Raw genomic sequence first — 20205 nt, 5'->3', positions numbered from 1 at the left:
AACACCAAAGGTTACCACAAAATAAATATCTCACCTAGCAAACGTACTAATTATATAAATGAGCTAGTCAGAGACTCTTTATATCCTATAAACCCTATTAAACGTATTCCCTATTTTAAAAACCTTGACATAAATTTGAATAACCCTCTTACCTATTAAATTTCAAGATTCACTTATTTGTAGTTAGTAGTTATTATTTACCAAGACCTGATAATGTTTATTCGAAAAAAGCACCTATGTATTACTTATATTGAACAAACACAAAAACCCTCCCCTATCTATCAAGAATAATATATCTAGTTTACTTGATCACATGCATATGAGGAAGTGTACAATTGTAAGCAAATATGTAATAACAAAAGTAGGTACTGAAAAGCGAATAAAACTTTTCTTGTACAGCAGCTATTAAAAGTAAAAGGTTGAATCTCCAGCTAGGAATGTCCTCTTGGCACGGTAAAAACTGGTTGTCTGGTGTGTGTAAGTCCTACTGGATATCCTATTTGCAGTTAAATCAGGTAATGGTCCTCCCAAAATGCAAAATCTACGGATGAACCGCGAAAGAGTTACCACCACAATATAAATAGTACATAAGTAAGTGACGGATTCTAAAATTTTTCTTTATTACAATAAGTGTAACAGTAAAGATTTACCGTATTGGACCAAAAAAAAACATTAGGTTATATCTAAGACATGTCAAAATTTCTGACGCTACTTTCAATGCAAGCATGAAAAGGAACTTGCGCGTTAGCATGGAACATGCGCGTGATACAGAAGGTTATCCACTACCTGTTGAAACTTTTTTATATCACCTCATATAAAAAACACAAAAAAAGCCTAATGATAAGACACGAATTAAACTTAAATTAAAGTCTAACAGTAAAAAATCATGACCTTATTATGTTCTTTGCAAATGAATAAATGATATTTATACTATAGTTTGGAATTTATGTTGTTTCTTAACCAAAATTAATCACGACGGATAACTAACAAAATAACTACGATGATGAATTGGATTTTATGACGAAGAAATGATAAATATATTATACAGGGTGATTGATTAGTGTGAGGAAGCTCAGTAGATCTGTTATAGTAAAAATTATAAAAAAAAGTTGACAAAAATTGTAGGCAGCTTTAAACTCCACATTTTAAAATTAGTTACAATCTTACAGGGTGTTCCATAAGATGATGGCAGACCAAACTTATGTTATTCTAAATGGAACACCCTCTATTTTAATTTAAATTTTAAATCTGCTTCACTTTCACATCACAACAATGTAAAGTTTTATTATGTTATACCGGGTACTTAAAAAGTTATAGCCAATATTACCTGAAAACCGTATCAAGTTTAACTCCCTGTATAATTAAAAAGGAGTATAGGAACATTGATATATTGCAACCATAGTTTTTTACTAATTCTTAAAAATTATAAAACATGTTCGTTTTCATAATATTCGTTAAATCAAATACAGGGTAAGTCAAAATGCAAGTATATTATTTTCTTGGTAATTTTAAATAGAACACCCTGTATTTTATATCACTATCGAAAAGCACTAATATCGTACTTCAAATTTTATGAAGTACTCCCTATACCTAAAGTTATCAGTTTTCTAGATATTTTTATTTTTCCATCAAAGTATTAATTTGGTAGATATTTTAACGTACACTAATAATTATTGTGAGTTGGCCATGATTGATTTGTCAGAAACTGACAGTTTGACATTATTGTTTATTAATTCAGTAACGAAATAACGACACAGAAAAGAAAACAATTTATTTTAAAAAAAAATTTATAAAAAATAACCGACGGAAAATTAAAAAAAAATAACAACACAAAAAAATAAAAAACAACAGTAATTTTAACTTATCTTACTTAAGTAAGGTGTTCAAAATAACCTCCCAAAACATCTATGCATACTTGAAAGCGGTCGTTGAAAGAGTTGCTTACATTACTAAGCATTTGTAAAGAAATATTTTGAAATACAATTCGGATTCTATTTTTCATATCATCTCTTGTTGTTGGAGGTATTTTATATACTTCGTTCTTAACGTAACCCCAAAAAAATTAGTCCTTTTATTGAACTCTGGTGACCTTGGGGGGGCCACCTTACCGGTCCATCCCTTCCGATCCATCTTTCACCAAACTGATCATTAAGTTCACCACGTATTAATTCGTTGTGGTGCGCAGGAGCACCGTCATGTAGAAAACACATTTGTTCACGTATATTAAGTGGAACCTCTTCTAATAATATCGGTAACTGATTTACGATAAAATCTAAATAAATCTCACCATTTAAATTATCTTCAAAAAAAATATATTCCTACTACATGGTTACCGACGATACCTCCCCACACATTTAGAGACCATCTTGTTTGACTATGTGTTACTATGTGGTATGGATTACTTGTGTAATAGTAGTGAAAGTTATGACAATTAACAGAACCGTTTCGATGGAATGTAGCTTCATCACCAAATAGGACATAAGCAAAAAATCTCTCTGCTCATTAATTTTTTCTAAGGCCCATTCACAAAATACTATTCGTTTCTGAAAATCATCATTATTTAATTCTTGGTGCTTTTGAATATGATAAGGGTGCATCTTGTTTTTAGATAGAATATTTTGAACAGAGTAGTAACTAAGTTCTTGTTCATTGGAAATACTCCTTATACTTGTATGTGGGTTTTCTGTAACTGCCATCAACACACTCATTTCGTTTTCCTCTGTCACACTAGTTTTTGTTCGTTCATGTTTTTCATAATTCACTAAACCAGTGCGGTTTAATCGATCTTTCAATTTTTCAAATGTATCTTGTCTAGGTTGCCGCCTATCTGGAAACCGTTCTTGATCAATTCTAGCTGATAGTAATGAATTTTTATTGCATTCCCCCAAAATCCAGATCATATCTACCATTTCATCAGTAGTAAAATTCATTATTGCTAATTTAAATTGAATTAATTACTGAATTACTAAATAATAATTGTTGCTAATTTACGGTGTACCCAATACTGAATTAATAAACAATAATGTCAAACTGTCAGTTTCTGACAAATCAATCATGGCCAACTCACAATAATTATTGGTAGGTAAACGTTAAAATATCTACCAAATTAATACTTTGATGGAAAAATAAAAATATCTAGAAAACTGATAACTTTAGGTATAGGGAGTACTTCATAAAATTTGAAGTACGATATTAGTACTTTTCGATAGTGATATAAAATACAGGGTGTTCTATTTAAAATTACAAAGAAAATAATGTACTTGCATTTTGACTTACCCTGTATTTGATTTAACGAAAATTATGAAAACGAATATGTTTTATAATTTTTAACAATTATTAAAAAACTATGGTTGCAATAGATCAATGTTCCTATGCTATTTTTTAATTATACAGGGAGTTAAACTTGATACGATTTTCAGGTAATATTGGTTATAACTTTTTAAATACCCGGTATAACATAATAAAACTTGACATTGTTGTGATGTAGAAGTGAAGTAGATTTCAAATTTAAAATAAAATACAGGGTGTTCCATTTAAAAAAACATAAGTTTGTTCTGCCACCATCTTATGGAACACCCTGTAAGATTGTAGCTAATTTTAAAATGTGGAGTTTAAAGCTACCTACAATTTTTGTCAATAACTTTTTTTTGTAATTTTTACTATAACAGATATACTGAGCTTCCTCACACTAATCAATCACCCTGTATACTAGGTACTTACTTGGAACAGACACGCCGGATACTGTACTTCTTTTTATGTGGAAAACTTTAAGGATATATTTAATTGTGGTTTAATAACAGTTCTATAGCTGGTGTTTTACTTTCTTCTAGTTATATATCGCCGCCGCCTACGAAAAGTATAACTCCAGAAAATGCCGTTAAGAATAGAACTTTCAATGAACGCCGCGAAAAACATTATTTTCGAATTTATGATTGTGAAAATTATAATCCCTAATAAAATGTTAGCGAAAAAATTTATTTTTTGAGGAGTATCGGCAAAAAACATCATTTCTGGTTGTGGGTCCACGAAAATTATAATTAGTAAAAGTTCTCAGAAATAATTGTTTTCGTCGGCAAACACAGAAACAGAAAGGGAAATAATTGTTTTCGTCGGCATCTATTATATTCTTAGACTCCAAATTAAATTGGAAAGAACACACAAATTACATATTACAAAGAATGGAAAATGCAATGAACATCATGAAGACTGTAAGTGTCAGTAACTGGAGAGCTGATCCAAACATATCAATATCACTATACAGAAATTTAATAAGATCGATCTTAGACTATGGATCTATTTTTTATGGCTCAGCATCAAACTCTGTACTCCAAAAAATCGAGAGGGTCAAAAATAAAGCACCTAGGTTATGCACTGGTTATCTTCGTAGCACACCTTTATTGGTCATGGAATGTGAGCTTAATGAACCTCCACTTTCATTACGCAGGGAATACCTAAGTGAGAAATTTATAGTTAAAGTAGCGGTTAACAATAAACTGATATTAAATAAAATTGTTCATCTAACCACCTCATACCTAACTCATATTACTGGGAAAAAAAGAAACTGCTTTTAGTTGTGGAAAGCTTTCTCAACGTTTCCAATTCCATTGGCGACATACACCAAATTGAACAAAGCTCGTCTCGAAAATTAATTATGAAGATTATTTATCTCCAGTAAACTGTCATTTAAGTAATATTTGTGCGACAGACTTCCTTACTAAAATAGACCACCTTTAGTGTGTACAAAACAACTGGGGGAGTTATCAGAAATTATATATGGATGGTTCAAAAATGGAAGGAAAAGTTGGATATGCTATATATATTACTAGGGAGCGGATTTATATGCGATCAATTTTGATGAAATATGCGCATCTATATGCAGTAAAAAATTACGAAATATGCGCAAGATATGCATAAAAATTCATAAAATGCGCAATTCGAGAAACCACAAATTTTCTGTTTTATTCTATTCTTTCTATGGGGTCCTTTTAAAGGGGGGGTGGCAATCTTATTTATTATCTTTCAAATAAAATCATTATTTTTTATATATTCAATTTATTCACATTTTTTACAAAAACTAATACCAATATTTACCTATTTAAAATAAAACAAGAATATCACTATTATATCTTCGATTATAATTCACTACAATGTGTTTTTCCAAATTTTTTACGAGGAAACATTTTCTTTGATCAGATAAAATATTTTTATAACTAGAAAAACTCCTTTCAACATCAACAGAAGTAATTGTGGCGTATTTAAAATAACTTGGTAAAGCCGAAAATTCTGAACCAAAATCAATTTCAAAATTTCCATTAAAAATTTCGCATATTATGTCCTCCAAAGTTTTAAAGCCATTTAAAAACGGGATTACGGGATCTGATCTAAAGCATGCATATTTCAATTTCCGTTAGAAAATCATAAAACTATGGTTAAAGGTGTAAATTCTCTTAACAATAGGGGAGGGGATTTAAAAGAATCACCAGAATTATAGCTATTAAATTTGGATACAAATTTTACTAAATATAATAAAAATAAATAAAATTCTGATTTCCCGGTAAACCATCCTTCATCATTTTAACATCCTACAATAATTTTGTAACGGCGTAGTATAAGCACTATAAGTACTTTGTGTAAAGATCGGGTATTTTCTAAGAAAAAATGAAAAGGCAGTGAATGAGCCCTCTCTCTTCAGGTAGTTCTCGAATTAATAGAAATATTTTGTGTCGAAATTTTTGTGCGGGGAAATATTTTGTTTCGAATTAAATAATTTAAATTTTTTTTGGACTTGAAATGTTTTTAAATAGGCACAAAGTATGCATGTTTCTTTAAAAATATGCAAAATTTAGTAAAGTTCTCAAATATGCGAAATATGCATGCAATATGCATTTAGCATAAAATCCGCTCCCTATATATTACCCACAAAAAAGTATAAAAATAAACAACAGATTACCTGATAAAATGACAATTTTCACAGCTGACCTCATTGCAATTAAAGAAGCATACAAAATATGTATTAATCAAAAAGAACTCAATTATGTTATATTTACAGACTGCCAAAGCATTGTAAAGAAATTGAAATATAATATACATAATTTTGCAGAAAATTATATGATCAGTGACATCATAGCAATGAACAGTGAAGCTTTGAAATCGGGCAAAAATATAATATTGTGCTGGATAAAAGCACACATTGGTATAAAATACAACGAAATAATAGATGATCTGGCTAAAAAAGCAACAACGAAGGAATCCGCTCTGCAAACCTATCAACTTCCTATGGGAGATATAATTTCTATTATCAGATCTATCAAACGGACGAAATGGCAGGAACAATACAATAATTCAGACAAAGGAAATTATTACAAAAAAATCCAGCCTACACTTCCCATCATGACATGGTTTAATCAAGTTTTTACAACAGAGGCTTTATCAAAACTATTTGTCGAATAAGAAGTAATCACTGTCTGCCTCCAGTCTACAAAAGAGAAATATGATTTGTAGATAATGATTAATGTTTATGTGGAGAGCTAGCTGATCTACAACATATGCTGTTAGAATGTCCTTTACATTTTATTGAAATATCAAATTTTTATACCAATCTAGTTCAAGTTAATGTACAATTTCCTTTTAATCTTATATACCTTTTACAATCAAACAATCTAGATGTTTATAAAATTTTATATAACCATGTTAATTGTTTAAAATTAAAGCTCTGAAAAAAAAAGAATAAAAAAAAATAATAATAAAATAAAATAAAAAGTTACTAAGAAGATCTAAACCTCCGAGAGGTTGAATCGGCTTTAGGTCTTAGCGTAGTAAAAAAAATATACAAAAAAATACATAAAAAACAAAAGAAAATAACTAAATAAAAAAAATAAGAAATATAAAAAGAAAATGTTAAAAAATATATATTAAAAAAAAATAAAAAAAAACAGAGTAAAAAAAACTTAGTAGTAGTAATAGTTTTAAATTTAGATACTAAGCATATATTTTGTAAAAGAGAGAATTCAAAACATATTGACTGGCCAGTTGGTTGCTTAAACCAGTGCCAATAATACATAAACACACACATTTTCATTATATATATATATATATATATATATATATATATATATATATATATATATATATATATATATACGTCTTCATATCAAGGCGAGATCCGATTAAATCGAGGACAACCCGAGATCCACCAATAGGAAATTAATTATTGGAGTATATTGTTCATAACTATCTTTATAAATAACATATTAATCATGGCACACTTAGAGGGGAAAAGATTTTTGTACTTAAATTTTTCTGATAAATTTACAGCGAAACGAGATCCGTAGCTGAAAAGTAAAGGGGAGGACTTATACACGAAATTTTAGATATTTACCGGTCAACGCGAGATCACACACTGATGCCAGCTCTTAAGAGTATTAGTCGAGCGATTGGAGCTCGTGTTGTATTGTATATTTCCCACATATACAGATAGCGTTGTCTCGAATTCTTTATGTAACTTTTAGGTATCGTTTCTTTTGTGTCTTTAACCTCTACCGTGATTTTCTTTAAATATTTTGAATTTATTGTGTTTCAACCATATCTACTACCCACTTTAACTATAACTATTTAGATTTACCTTTCAGAAAGTCCCTTAGTTTTGTTACATACATTAGGGTGTGAAAAAAGAAAAAGAATACTTCACAAATAATAACCATTTAATAATGATAATTATTTGCAATACAATATTTTAAAACTATACATTAATATTCTTAAAAAACACTTACTACGAAACCAAAATGTAATTATTATATTCTTAAAGAATACAAATTTTTACAAAATAATTATTTAAATGATTGCTTGTTTTAAAAATACATTACAAGAAAGCAAAAATTTTTATAATTATTATTAAAATTTAAAAAATAAAATACCTCAATATGTAATTATTATTTGATAGTTAAAAAATGATTTTAAGTAAAATGATTTAAAAGATAAAACGAAACACACATAATTTTCAGGGTCAACTCCTAATTGCATGAAAAATTGGATTTAGGTTTTACCCATCCCCCGCTTCAAAGTTGAAATTGTGCCGTTGATTGCTTTTACTTGGAGGGTGAAAAAATATACGTTCATAATAAGTCCGGAAACAGATCTGACTAACTTTAAGCAACTTTTGTTCCATATAGTTTTTTTAACTTACGTACTAGGTTAATTCAGTAGTAGGTACTAGAGTTACTTGCGACTAAAAATGTTTACTTTTCAACAAAAAAAAACACGTTTTTCGGCGGTTTTTCGAAAATACTCAAAAAGTAAGTATTTTATCGAAAAAATATTCTTGAAAAAAATGTAGCATATAAAAAACGAAAAAATGGTATTTTCTTAGTCTATAGAACCAGTAAAAGTAAATTTGTAGCTCATAAAAAAGACGATCTTATCCTTCAAATTCCAAATCAAATATTTTAACGTGATACATAGTACCAAAAAATGAAGCTCTTTTCGGGGAAAAACCCATTAAAATTTTTTTAATGTGTTTACAAAAAGCTTTATTATATTTTATAAAAGTTATATACGGGTAGGAAAGACAACCGAACGAATTTTCGAACGTTTAAACAGACGACATCCCAGATTTACCAATTTCTGGACAATTGATCCAAAGGCTGGATTCTAACAACGAAACAGTTGTGGATTTTCAAGTTTTCAATGAGAGTCAGAATGAAAAAACATTAGTGACCTCGAGTATGATGGTTTGGAGAATTTGGCTGGTTATATCTGCCATAAATTGAAGGACTCCAGTATTCAATCCGAAGATGTTTCAACGTACACGTGGGTTGATCATTTGAGTAAGTGTGGTTTATGTAAACCATCAGACACTCTCTTGTCATATATTAAGTAACTGGAGACAGTTTTTCCTTCCACATGAATGGTGATTCCATTTTGGTAACTAAAAATTATTTAGAAAACCTTATGTCCAAAAGTGTAACGGTAGACTGTTCTAACAAAGCGAACAAGTTATTTTTTAGGTCTCTGATGTACTTCCGAATTAAAGAATTAAACAAGTCTGTTAACAACCTGACATTGCGTAAAACAAAAATTATGAAAACTGCTACATAGTTGCTGTATTTACGTCTATTTCACATGCACAAAATTTGACTAAAGTGCATGGCATGAAAACTGTAAAACTTATTTTTGTCTTTTCCAAGCCTCTTACTTAAATCTGATGAAATACATTATTTAAAAAGTAAAAAATTTTGTTTTTTTATCAATCCATTAAATTTAAGGTTTTATTTTGGGGCTTTTATTCCCCTTGGTAAAAATTATATTTACTAATGTGTAGGCCACTAATCAATTTTTGCCAACTAACAAAATATAATAATTTTATTAGATATCGATTATATGAATATTTTTATTTTCCGGATACCAATATAATCAAGAAACTGGGAATTTTACAAATAACTGAAAATCAATTTAAGTAAAAGTAAATAGTTTAATAATTTTCCTCTAAACTATACAAATCACTTAGTTTCTTTTAGTCATAATTCATTCATTTGTACTATTCTCAAATTTCATTCGCGTTCGTATTACGAACGCATAGACGGGATTATGCTTTACTCTGTTGCTGACGTCATGCGCCAATCGGACGAGCTTACGTAACTAGAATATCAGGGTGTGCATATTTCCGGGTCCCGGTGAATTCGTATCTATTTTAATCCCCCATCCTAATTACAGGCCAAGTGGCAACTCTGGTGCGCAGGTAATTTTTAGATGACCCATTAACTACCGGTGAATTGGTAACTTTCATTTTTTAAGTATTGTTGATAATCTAATATCGGTATTCCAGGTATTTAGCGCTGCACTCCTAGAAAATGGAAAAAATGGCACAGGAAATGAAACCGATGACGAAACGAAACGCAAAAGAGAAAACTTGGATGATTGTTTTAATAGAAGTAAAATTACAAAACGGTCACCAAGCAAAGCAGGCAACGAAAACAAGGAAGACATGGAAAATGTTATGATTACAATGATAAAAGAGCTAATGAATAAAAACGATGAAATGCTTCAGAAAATAAAACAAATAAAAAAAGAACAACAACAAACCAATAAAGAGTTCATGGATGTAAAAGCAGAGAATCAAAAACTAAAAAAAGAAGTAAAACAGCTACATGAAAGAATGGAGCAGCTGGAGAAATTTAGCAAAAAGAAAAGCTTGATCGTAACTGGGTTGAAAGTAGAAACAAATGATTATAAGAAATTAAAAGAAGAAATAGAAAATTTCATAGCCCAAGAGTTGCAAACACAAATAAAACTAAGAAGTGCAACAAAAATAGGAGAAACAGTATGCGCAATAGAAACAGAAACCCTCACGGATAAAATGTAAATCCTAAACAAGCAACGTAAACTAAAACAGCATAAAGATCGTGTCTATATAAACAACGATTGGACATCGAAAGAAAAAGAAATACAAAAGGAAATAACTAAAATAGCAAAAGACGAAAGAAGCAAAGGTAAGCAAACGAAAATCGGCTACAAGAAATTAATAGTGAATGGCAAAATCTGGATATGGGACGAAGAGAGAGAAGAGCTGATAGAAAATTCAAAAAACTAATAAACGAAGAACAGCGGCTGAAATATGATATTGATATGGCAAAAAAAGACTCGGCAATGCAAACGGTTAACGAAGACAAAATAACGCACACAAAATAAAGAAAGAATCTCGATAAGAAGAAAAGAACAAAACCCATTAGAATGGGATCTTGGAATATTAGAACCATGCTGACAGTAGGTAAGATGCAAGAAATAGCTCTTAAAATGAAAAAAATAGCAACTAGAAATCCTAGCCCTACAGGAAATACGATGGAAGAAAGAAGGAAAAATTGAGAAGAAAAACGTTAGCATGTATTATTCGGGAGAAAACAAACAGGGAACGAATGGTATGGCATTTATGGTGAACAAAAAAATGAGGGAAAAAGTGATACAATTCAAAGCAGTTAATGAAAGGATATTTTACATAAGAAAATAAACAAGCCAACATCTCGATAGTCAATTGCTGTGCACCCACCGAAGAAGCAAACCAAGAAGATAAGACAGAATTTCAATGCAAAGATCGGAAAGGAGGACTATAATCGTAATGTAGCTGCCAAAGAAACCATTCATGAAACTACGAATGATAATGGAGGAGAAATCTGAAACCTAGCAGAAGCAACAGACACATATAGAGTTGGTACTGGGCATAAACATAAAAAAGAACACAAAATAACATGGATGATACCAGGAAGAATGGATGGAAACCAAATAGATCATACTTTAATTTCGAAAAAGTGGACACAAATAGTACAAGACGTAAGGTCATATAGAGGAACAAATGGAGGCACTGACCACATATTGTTGACAGCAAAACTTAAGATGAAAATAATCAAAGCAAATAATCATAAGGAAGGAAAAAGGAGGAAATGGAATATAGCCAATCTGAAAACGCAAGAAACAAAGCAACAATATACAGAACAACTGGAACAGAAATTGGGTCAGTACGAGCACATAGAAATAGAAGGAGAATGGAAAAACATGAAGAACAGCATAATAGAGACAGCAGAGCAAATAATAGGATTCCAAAAAAACAAAGAATCGAAAGAATGGTTTGATGAGGAATGTCACCAAAAAAGTCAACTGAAGCACCTCGCAAGAAACAAATGGCTACAAAGTGCCGAACGGGAACAACTGGATTAATATAGAAAAGAAAAACAAGAAGCATTAAAACTATATAGAAGAAAGAAAAACACATGGATCTCTGAACAAATGCAAGAATTAGAAACGAATAATAAAGACAACAAGAAATTGTTCGAATAGATAAAACAACAATACAGTACTAAAAAATCTGCCACAAAAATAAACAAAAAAGATTGGGAAAGACATTTCACGGACCTATACAAAAACGACAACAAGGCATATTCAGAGGATGAGGATATAAGAGATAACAGAGATGAAGAGGAAGGCGCACCTACTTATCAGGAATTCATGGAGGTATTAAAACACCTAAAAGTAAACAAAACGCCAGGGCCAGATGAAATCAACAACGAACTTATCATCAACGGAGGAGAGGAGCTCACGAAGCGAATGCAGAAGGTAATGGTTACAATTTGGAAGGACGAAAGCATGCCCATAGAATGGAAAAACGGACACATCGCACCAATCTTTAAGAAAGGTGGTCCAACTAAGTGCTGCAACTACAGACCAATTATGCTACTAAATACAACGTATAAGATATCCACCACAATTATAAGAAACCGACTAAATCAATACACAGAAAAAATTATAGGACCATACCAACAGGGTTTTAGAAAAGGAAGATCAACAATAGATGCAATACACGTACTGACACAAACAATTGAAAAAAGCTATGAACATGACATAGAATTACACATACTATTCATCGACTTTCAACACGCCTTCGACAGCATATACAGACAATTATTAAAAGAAATGAAAAAAATGGAGATAACGGCAAAATTAATAAGACTAACTAGAATGACAATAAAAGACTCAACAGCAAAAGTTAAAACAAATGAGGGCGATACAATGACATCAAAATAGAACTTGAAGTAAGACAAGGAGACAGTCTGTCAACGACACTATTTAATATCGCTCTAGAAGGAGTAATTAGGGACACAGGGCTGAAAAAGACAATTATTCAAAGCTCAACACAGATCATAGAATATGCAGATGACCTGGGACTGGTAGCACGAGATAAAAAAAGACTAGAAGAGGCACTTTTAACCCTAGTAAGAGAAGCAAATACGAGAGGATTAATAATCAATCAGAATAAAACAAAATATCTTATAAGCACACGAGACAATGTCAACACAATAACAGAAATAAAGATAGGTGAAAATACATTCCAGAGAGTAGACTGCTTCAAATACCTGGAGGTGATGGTGGACGGCAAAAACGGAAGGAGTATAGAGATAAACGAAAGAATTAAGGCAGGTAATAGAGTATATTGGAAATATCACCGACTACTCAAGGACAAAAACCTGAGCAAAAAAACAAAATCAAAAATATACACAGCAGCAATCAGAACAGTGATAGCCTATGGAGCAGAAGTAATGTGCCTTACAAAAAAAGACGAAGAAAATTTAAGAATAATTGAGAGAAAAATTATGAGAAGAATACATGGCCCAGTAAAGACAGAAACAGGGGAATATAGAAAGCTGATGAACCATGAAATAATAAATATTAATAAAGGAGAAGATATAGTAAACTTCATTAAAGCACAAAGGCTCAGATGGTTTGGGCACACACAAAGGAGAGGAATAGAAGAATTGATCAGGAAAATAATGAACTGGAAACCAGTAAAAAATAGACCAAGAATAAGACCAAAAATAAGATGGGAAGATCAACTGCTAGACGATATATCAAAGATGGAAATTGCAAACTGGAGAGAAAAGATTCAGGACCGGAGAGAGTGGAAGAAGATAGTAGAGAAGGCAAAAAAACATCACAACCTATGAACTACGACCTAAAGGAAAAGCGGACTAATTTACCGCGTGAAATGGATGAAAAGAGCTCATATTTGAGCGAACTATACTCTAACAAGAGTGAACGGTCCATATAATAATTCCAGGTATGTACCTGTATAAATTACCCTCCTTGAAGGTGGTGTAAAAGGTACTTATCTACTTATCATTTATGTATTGTCTTTTGGAAGGATTACTATAGAAAATCCCAATAAATTTTGAAAAAATGGATGAAATCGCTGAAATTCTTGTAAAAGATTTCGTAATGAGTGAACATGAGTGTAAGTTACTGGTGGTAAATGATTTTAAATTTCACTTAAAGAAAGTTCTAAAAAGTGGAAACATGTATGGTACTGTTCTGCATCTGGTTGCCAGGCCACCTGTTATACCGACGGTTAGTTTTTTTTTTAATATTTTGAGTAGTAACTATGTTGGTTATCAACAATTTGATGTCAAAAATGCACATTTTGCCATTTTTTGTCTACCAGTAAGAAGAAAAACATACAAAACAAAATTTAAGATAACCGCATTATAGAGCATGTAAAACAATTTAAACAAGGTTTTTTAAATTTCGCTATACTTAATTGTTGCTTATAATACTATAAATTAAGTCAGTTTAACGTAAATATAACTTATGTAAAAATACAACTTATATCTCGATATTACGTGAAATAGCTCAAAGAAATGAGTAAAAATACACGGTTTTTATGACACTCAGTGTAACTGCGTAACAATTGTTTTAGTTTCTATATGGACGGAATAACAAAATTTATGCAAATCTGACCAATTTAATTATTTATTGACAATTTAAATGAAACATAGCCGATTTTAAGAATTTTCGTCTATAAGTTACAATATTTTACCAAAAAACTGAAAAAAGAACCGATTAGTTTATTGAAATAGCCTTAAAATGAGTTGAAGTAAAATATAATTGGAGCTTTGTTTATCAATAAACATTAATGAAAAGTATACATTTGCGATAGGCTCTGTGTTGGCTTAATCCGTTACTGTTCAAATTTATTTCTTACGTTTTAAGATAACTATCTGAGGTACCCCTAAACCCTAAAAATGTCATCAAAACGACTATTTTGAAGCTCTTCCGACTGGATTAAAGAAGCTATTATCGATTCAAACAAAAGTTGTGTATTTTTAATTCTAAATTTCAACTATTTAATTTAAAATAAAGGGTTTCAGTTGAAAATTCAAAGTTACTACACCCACCGCTTTCGCAGGCAGAATAAGAACCCTGCTATTGCATAAGTATATAGATTTTGAAAAACCATTAACAAAGCATTCCAAAGTTTTTTCGATATGACGTCTAGTTCTCGAGATATTTGACAATCGCCTTTCTGGACAGAGCCCTTAAATAATGTAAATATTCTTATTCAAGTTAGACATAAGCCGAGTGAGAGAGCTGACCGTGAAATTCATTTGCGATGTTTCCAAATTTACCGGATCTCGGGTTGTCTGCCAAATATATATTTAGCATATACACAACAGATCGCGCGCGCTGCCCTCTACAGCGGATTTAGTGGAACCACTGCAATATAAAATTCTCCAAATGGGGTGCAAAATGAGGTCCAGACAAAAATCGATTTCCTTGTACCCCAACCATTGTTACATCGAGATGTCACTATATACACGTGAATACAAGGTGAGATCCAAAATCGGATCTCGCCTTGCAAAACGGATCTCATCTTGTATAGCTTATGATACAAACGGATCTCGCCTTGATATGAAGACATATATATATATATATATATATATATATATATATATATATATATATATATATATATATATATATATATATATATATATATATATGGCTCACAAATGATAGGAAGCCCGCTACAACCTGCCGATGAATGGAAGCCCGCGGTTTACGGGGTAAGGGGATTGTAGCACTGTCTTATTCCTACAGTCTTACGAAGCCCACTCGTATAAACGCGTTCACAGTGTATATGGATTACGCATTATACGAAGCCCGACGATGTTGCCATGTTTTAATTTACGTTTAAATAATACGACTGTTCTACGAGATCCTTATATGTGTATATAAGTCGTCATATTGCCTGTTATAAGAAGCCCAATTCTATTCAGCAATCTATACGAAGCATTTTAGAAGAGTCAAGATAGAACGAAAAGATGCATTGTTTCGGAGCAATTCAAACAAGATTATCTTTTTCTAAAACTTTTTTTGTTAGTTTATATACATGTTAAAGTAAAAAAGTTCTACTCACAGATTTTGCCGCTAATTGATTATTATTTGTTTAAACAATAACAATAATTGTTTTGTACAGTGTGTCCAATTAACACGTTGTCGGACACTGCGTCAAATGTATAAGCAAGTGTTGTGACACTATATGTATTTTGCAAAGTAGAATAGGGAAAAATTCAATGTATATAGACGTTGTGTCACATTACATCAATGGAAATTAGACGACTATAGACGTTCTGTTCGTCAACGTGAAAAGTTGTGCATGGTCTAAATTAAAAATAGAACCATCAGTTCATTTTTTTTTAAGCCGTATACGAGATAATATGTCAAAAAATATGAATTTGACTCAAGAGTAAAGTAGCTTTATTATTCAAAATATTAAAAATTGTTGTAATGAAAAGTTGTTTGGAATTAAGAACTATATTCTAATGTTCCACTTCATCTTTCTAATTAAAAAAAAGTTGAATTTTTTTAATTATGGATATACAACATTATTTTCAGTTATTTCAATTATGATAACTATTTTATTATAGACCAGTAAGGATTTGTGAAAAAACGTCTATTTTTGGATGTGATAAACATTAATATGTTCACATAATGTGAAACATTAATAAAAAAAAATAAAATATTTAAAAATTCGAAAAACGTCGATTTTTTTCTGTTTCTTTGCTTATAACTTTAAAACGATTCGTTTTGGAACAAAGTCGTAGAGAAATAAAATAAAGATAATTGAATTTTGTATGATATCCGACTGGTCAAAAATGTCTTAACTTATTACCTTTTCTGCAATATAGCAATAAATACAAAATAAGGGGGCAAAATATGCCTGTTGTTATTCAATGTTTTTAACCACTTCGGTGGTACTTAGAACCTTAGTAATTCGCTTAGGAAATTCTTTGTAACATACTTAAACTGTGTACCAAATTTCATTAAAATCGACCTAATAGATTTTGCATAATAAATTTGCAATTTAAATGTTTTTAAAAAAGTTCAAATTTTTTAAAATCTTTCTGAACAAAAAGTAGACCATTTAGAAGTTATCTAATTTTTTTACATATAAAGAGGTGCTTTACCTATCTAATACACTTTACAGAATTAAAATCGGATTATTTAGGGGGCCTCAGCAATGTTTTAAACTTATAAATAATTTTTTGGCTTATAAACAAATAGCTTTGTTTAATAATAAAAAATTAATTTTTAGCAATGCAAGTAATTAAAACCGGTATAATTTGGTTTATACTTTCAAATTCTGTCAGCAGAATTGCTATTTTATTTTTTAATCAAAAGTTATTCGCGTTCAAAAATTGCACTTTTTCGATTTTTTGAAAGTTCCACTGCGTTTATCTCGAAAACTATGCATCCTACGAAAAAATTTGTAAGAACATTTTTTGCTTAGACTTACCCAAGAAATATAAAAAAGTGTTTTATTTTGCGAAAAATCGATGTTATGTAATTCCTCAAGTTGTTTGTTTATAACAATTTTATTGATATCCGGATCAACTGTTACCCAAAAAAATCGTGTTCCACGGGTCAAAAAATACATAAAAATCTTGGGTAAGTGCATCTAAATAAAGGAGCCCGCAGCACCCCCTCCTGGCCACAGGACTAATTTGTTTATAAGCCAAAAAATTGTTTATAACTTTAAAACATTGCTGAGGCTGCTTAAACAATCCGATTTTAATTCTGTAAAGTGCATTAGATAGGCGGAGTGCTACTTTATAAGTAAAAAAATTGACAAATCTTTGTATACACTAGTTTTTGTTGTGCAAGATTTTAAAAAAGTTTAATTTTTTAAAAAAAGTTTAGATTGCAAAATTATTATTCAAAATCTAGTAAGTCAATTTTAATGAAATTTGGTGTACGGTTTTAGCACATTACAAAAATTTTCTAAGCGAATTAGGAAGGTTCCAAGTGTAACCTAAGTGATGGAAAATAATTGAATAATAACAGGCTTGTTTTGCCCCCCTATTTTATATTTATTGCTATTTTGCAGCAAGGGTGATTAATTAAGAGACTTTTAACCAATCGCATCTGATAGAAAATTTAATTACCTTTGTTTTATTCCTATACGACTTTGTTCCAGAATGAATCGTTTTTAAGCTATAAGCAAAAAATTTAGAAAAAAAAAACGAAATTTTTTGAAATTTTTAAATATTTTATTTTTTTTATTAATGTTCCGGGCATATTTGAGACGGAGCATTAATCAATTATTAATAACGAAGTTATCACCTAACTTTATCCGCAAAAATCTGAATGCCACCTCTCACATCCATCTAAAAACAGATCCTTACTGGTCTATTATTAATTATACGAAAAAAAAGTTATCCTTTGTAAAAAGTTCTGCATGGCCAAAGACCTTAAATACAACCATCTTATATCAATTTTTGATTAATTTTATACGAGGTATGTCAAAAAAGATAAATTTCGATCAAGAATAAAGTACCTTTATAGTTCAGAATATTTCAATGAGAAGGATGGAATATTGGAAGATGGTTTTTAGTGTTGTTCTGAAGCTATTTTCTTGTGCATTTTTATAATTATTTTGATTCGGAAATAAGCCACAATTAAATTGAAAAAATAATTTTATTAACGTTTCGACGCCCAAATCGGATGTCATTGTCAAAATACAAAATATTACCGAGTAAATATTAGTAATATTTTATATTTTGACAACGACATCCGATTTGGGCGTCCAAACGCGAATAAAATTATTTTTCAATTTAATTGTGGCTTATTTCCCAACCAAGATAGATTCCAACCTAGCGACCCGGCATTGGTCGCTAGGTAGATTGTTACGCGAGTGGTCGCGCGTGAGATTTTCTCTCACATATCCAAATTTTACCTTTTTTTACAAAATAAAGTTTTTAAAACAGTTTTTAAACTTTTTTTCTTAACTAATAATAAGAAAAAAAATGTAACATAATATAGATAATAATATAATAAAATAAAAAGAAATAATCGGAATTAAAACCAATATTAATCAATCTCCGTATCTTGATAATTTACGGCACAGCACACAAATATAACAAGAATGCTCTGGAAAAATTGATTGATGACAATTACAATTTTTTTTACATTATTTTAGGTTTTAAGTGCCAAAATAAAATTAATTTTTATGTACAGTCCGTAACGCGGGTGGTCGCTTGATGAGAGAATGTCTCAGCTGAAGCGCGCTGACTCAACAATTGGGTGATATTAGGTCAACTGAGTCACTATCTAAGCGGACGATTCTATTAGATTGTCGAGGGAGGATAGTTAGGAGACTAGAAAGAACTACAGATCTTATAATTTCCCAGAAAAAAAATTCTGTGCAATTTTCTGAAACCGTGAGAGAAAATCTCATATAGCGACCACTGGCGGGTTAATTATGGTTTTTAGTTCTAAACAACTTTACATAAGCACAATTTTCAATATTGTGAAAAATAAGGGTATATTATTTAAGTACTCTTGGAAAATTCATATTTTTTTTATATACTCGTATAAAATTGACAAAATTTGATATTAGACGGTTGTATTTTAGTTTTAGACCCTGTAGAACATTTTATAAAGAATAACTGTTTTTTGTAAAATGAATAATAAAAGAGTTTTCCACCTACCTCTACCGAAAGTATACTTTTCCGGACCTGATTGTAGGGAGCAAAGTTGTACTTTTCCTCCCTAGGGAAGAAAAGTAAAAGTGACATCATGGTATTTCATTCATAAAAATATAACTTATTGACGCCCTGTACAATATCTATTTTCTATTACGTAAGTTTGTATACATTTTAACGTTTATTTATAAAACACTCTGTATTTCACAGAATGGTAAAAAACTGTAAATTGTTATTTTGATTTAACAATGTTTACATTTTTATTTTGACTTATATTTGACAGTTGACAGTTATACTGTACGTACTTATTAGCTTTAGTTCTAATAAATTTTGTTGGTTAGTTACACAAATAAATTAAGTAAAAATGAAAAAATGACTTGTTATTTGAGGAAGGTGGAAAAACCATATGTATAACATGGGAGTAAAGTGCCTTTTCCTCCCTTGAATGATTACTGCCCTCCGCTACGCGTCGGGCAGTAAACTTCATTCTCGGGGAAAAAAGAAGCACTTTCCTCCCTTGTTATACAAATATCTATATGTATCATAATTGAAATAAAAAACTAAAAATAATGTTGATTAGAAAAATTTTCAAAATTTTTTTTTTCCATTAGAAGGATGAAATTGCATATCAGAATATAGTTCTTAATTCCAAACAATCATGTTAAATTATATAATTTAAAATAATTTTAAAAAATATCGTTGAATTTTGTTTCTATTTTGTTTTTGATTATGCTGAATCCGAATATGGCATTACAATTTGAAAATGCTTATAAAGAAGCTCTTCTACACTATGTCTGCGTAGCAAGGAACCATATTTGAAACATTTTTATTACAAATTTTACAAAAAAAAGTTTATTCTTCATAAATTGCTCTGCATAGTCTAAAATCTAAAACCCAATCATCA

At 30.4% G+C, this 20205-nt stretch overlaps 1 protein-coding gene across 9 annotated transcripts in view; it reads left to right on the top strand.

Moving 5' to 3' along the window:
* The window catches only part of LOC126891728 (uncharacterized), an 827477-nt gene that overhangs the window by 363350 nt on the left and 443922 nt on the right, over positions 1–20205 (top strand). The gene's annotated exons all lie outside the window — the stretch shown is intronic.

Source organism: Diabrotica virgifera, chromosome 9 (assembly GCF_917563875.1).
Source record: "Diabrotica virgifera virgifera chromosome 9, PGI_DIABVI_V3a".
Lineage (NCBI taxonomy): Eukaryota > Metazoa > Arthropoda > Insecta > Coleoptera > Chrysomelidae > Diabrotica > Diabrotica virgifera.
The sequence above is the reverse complement of the archived record's forward strand: the minus strand, read 5'-3'. Positions and strand labels throughout refer to the sequence as shown.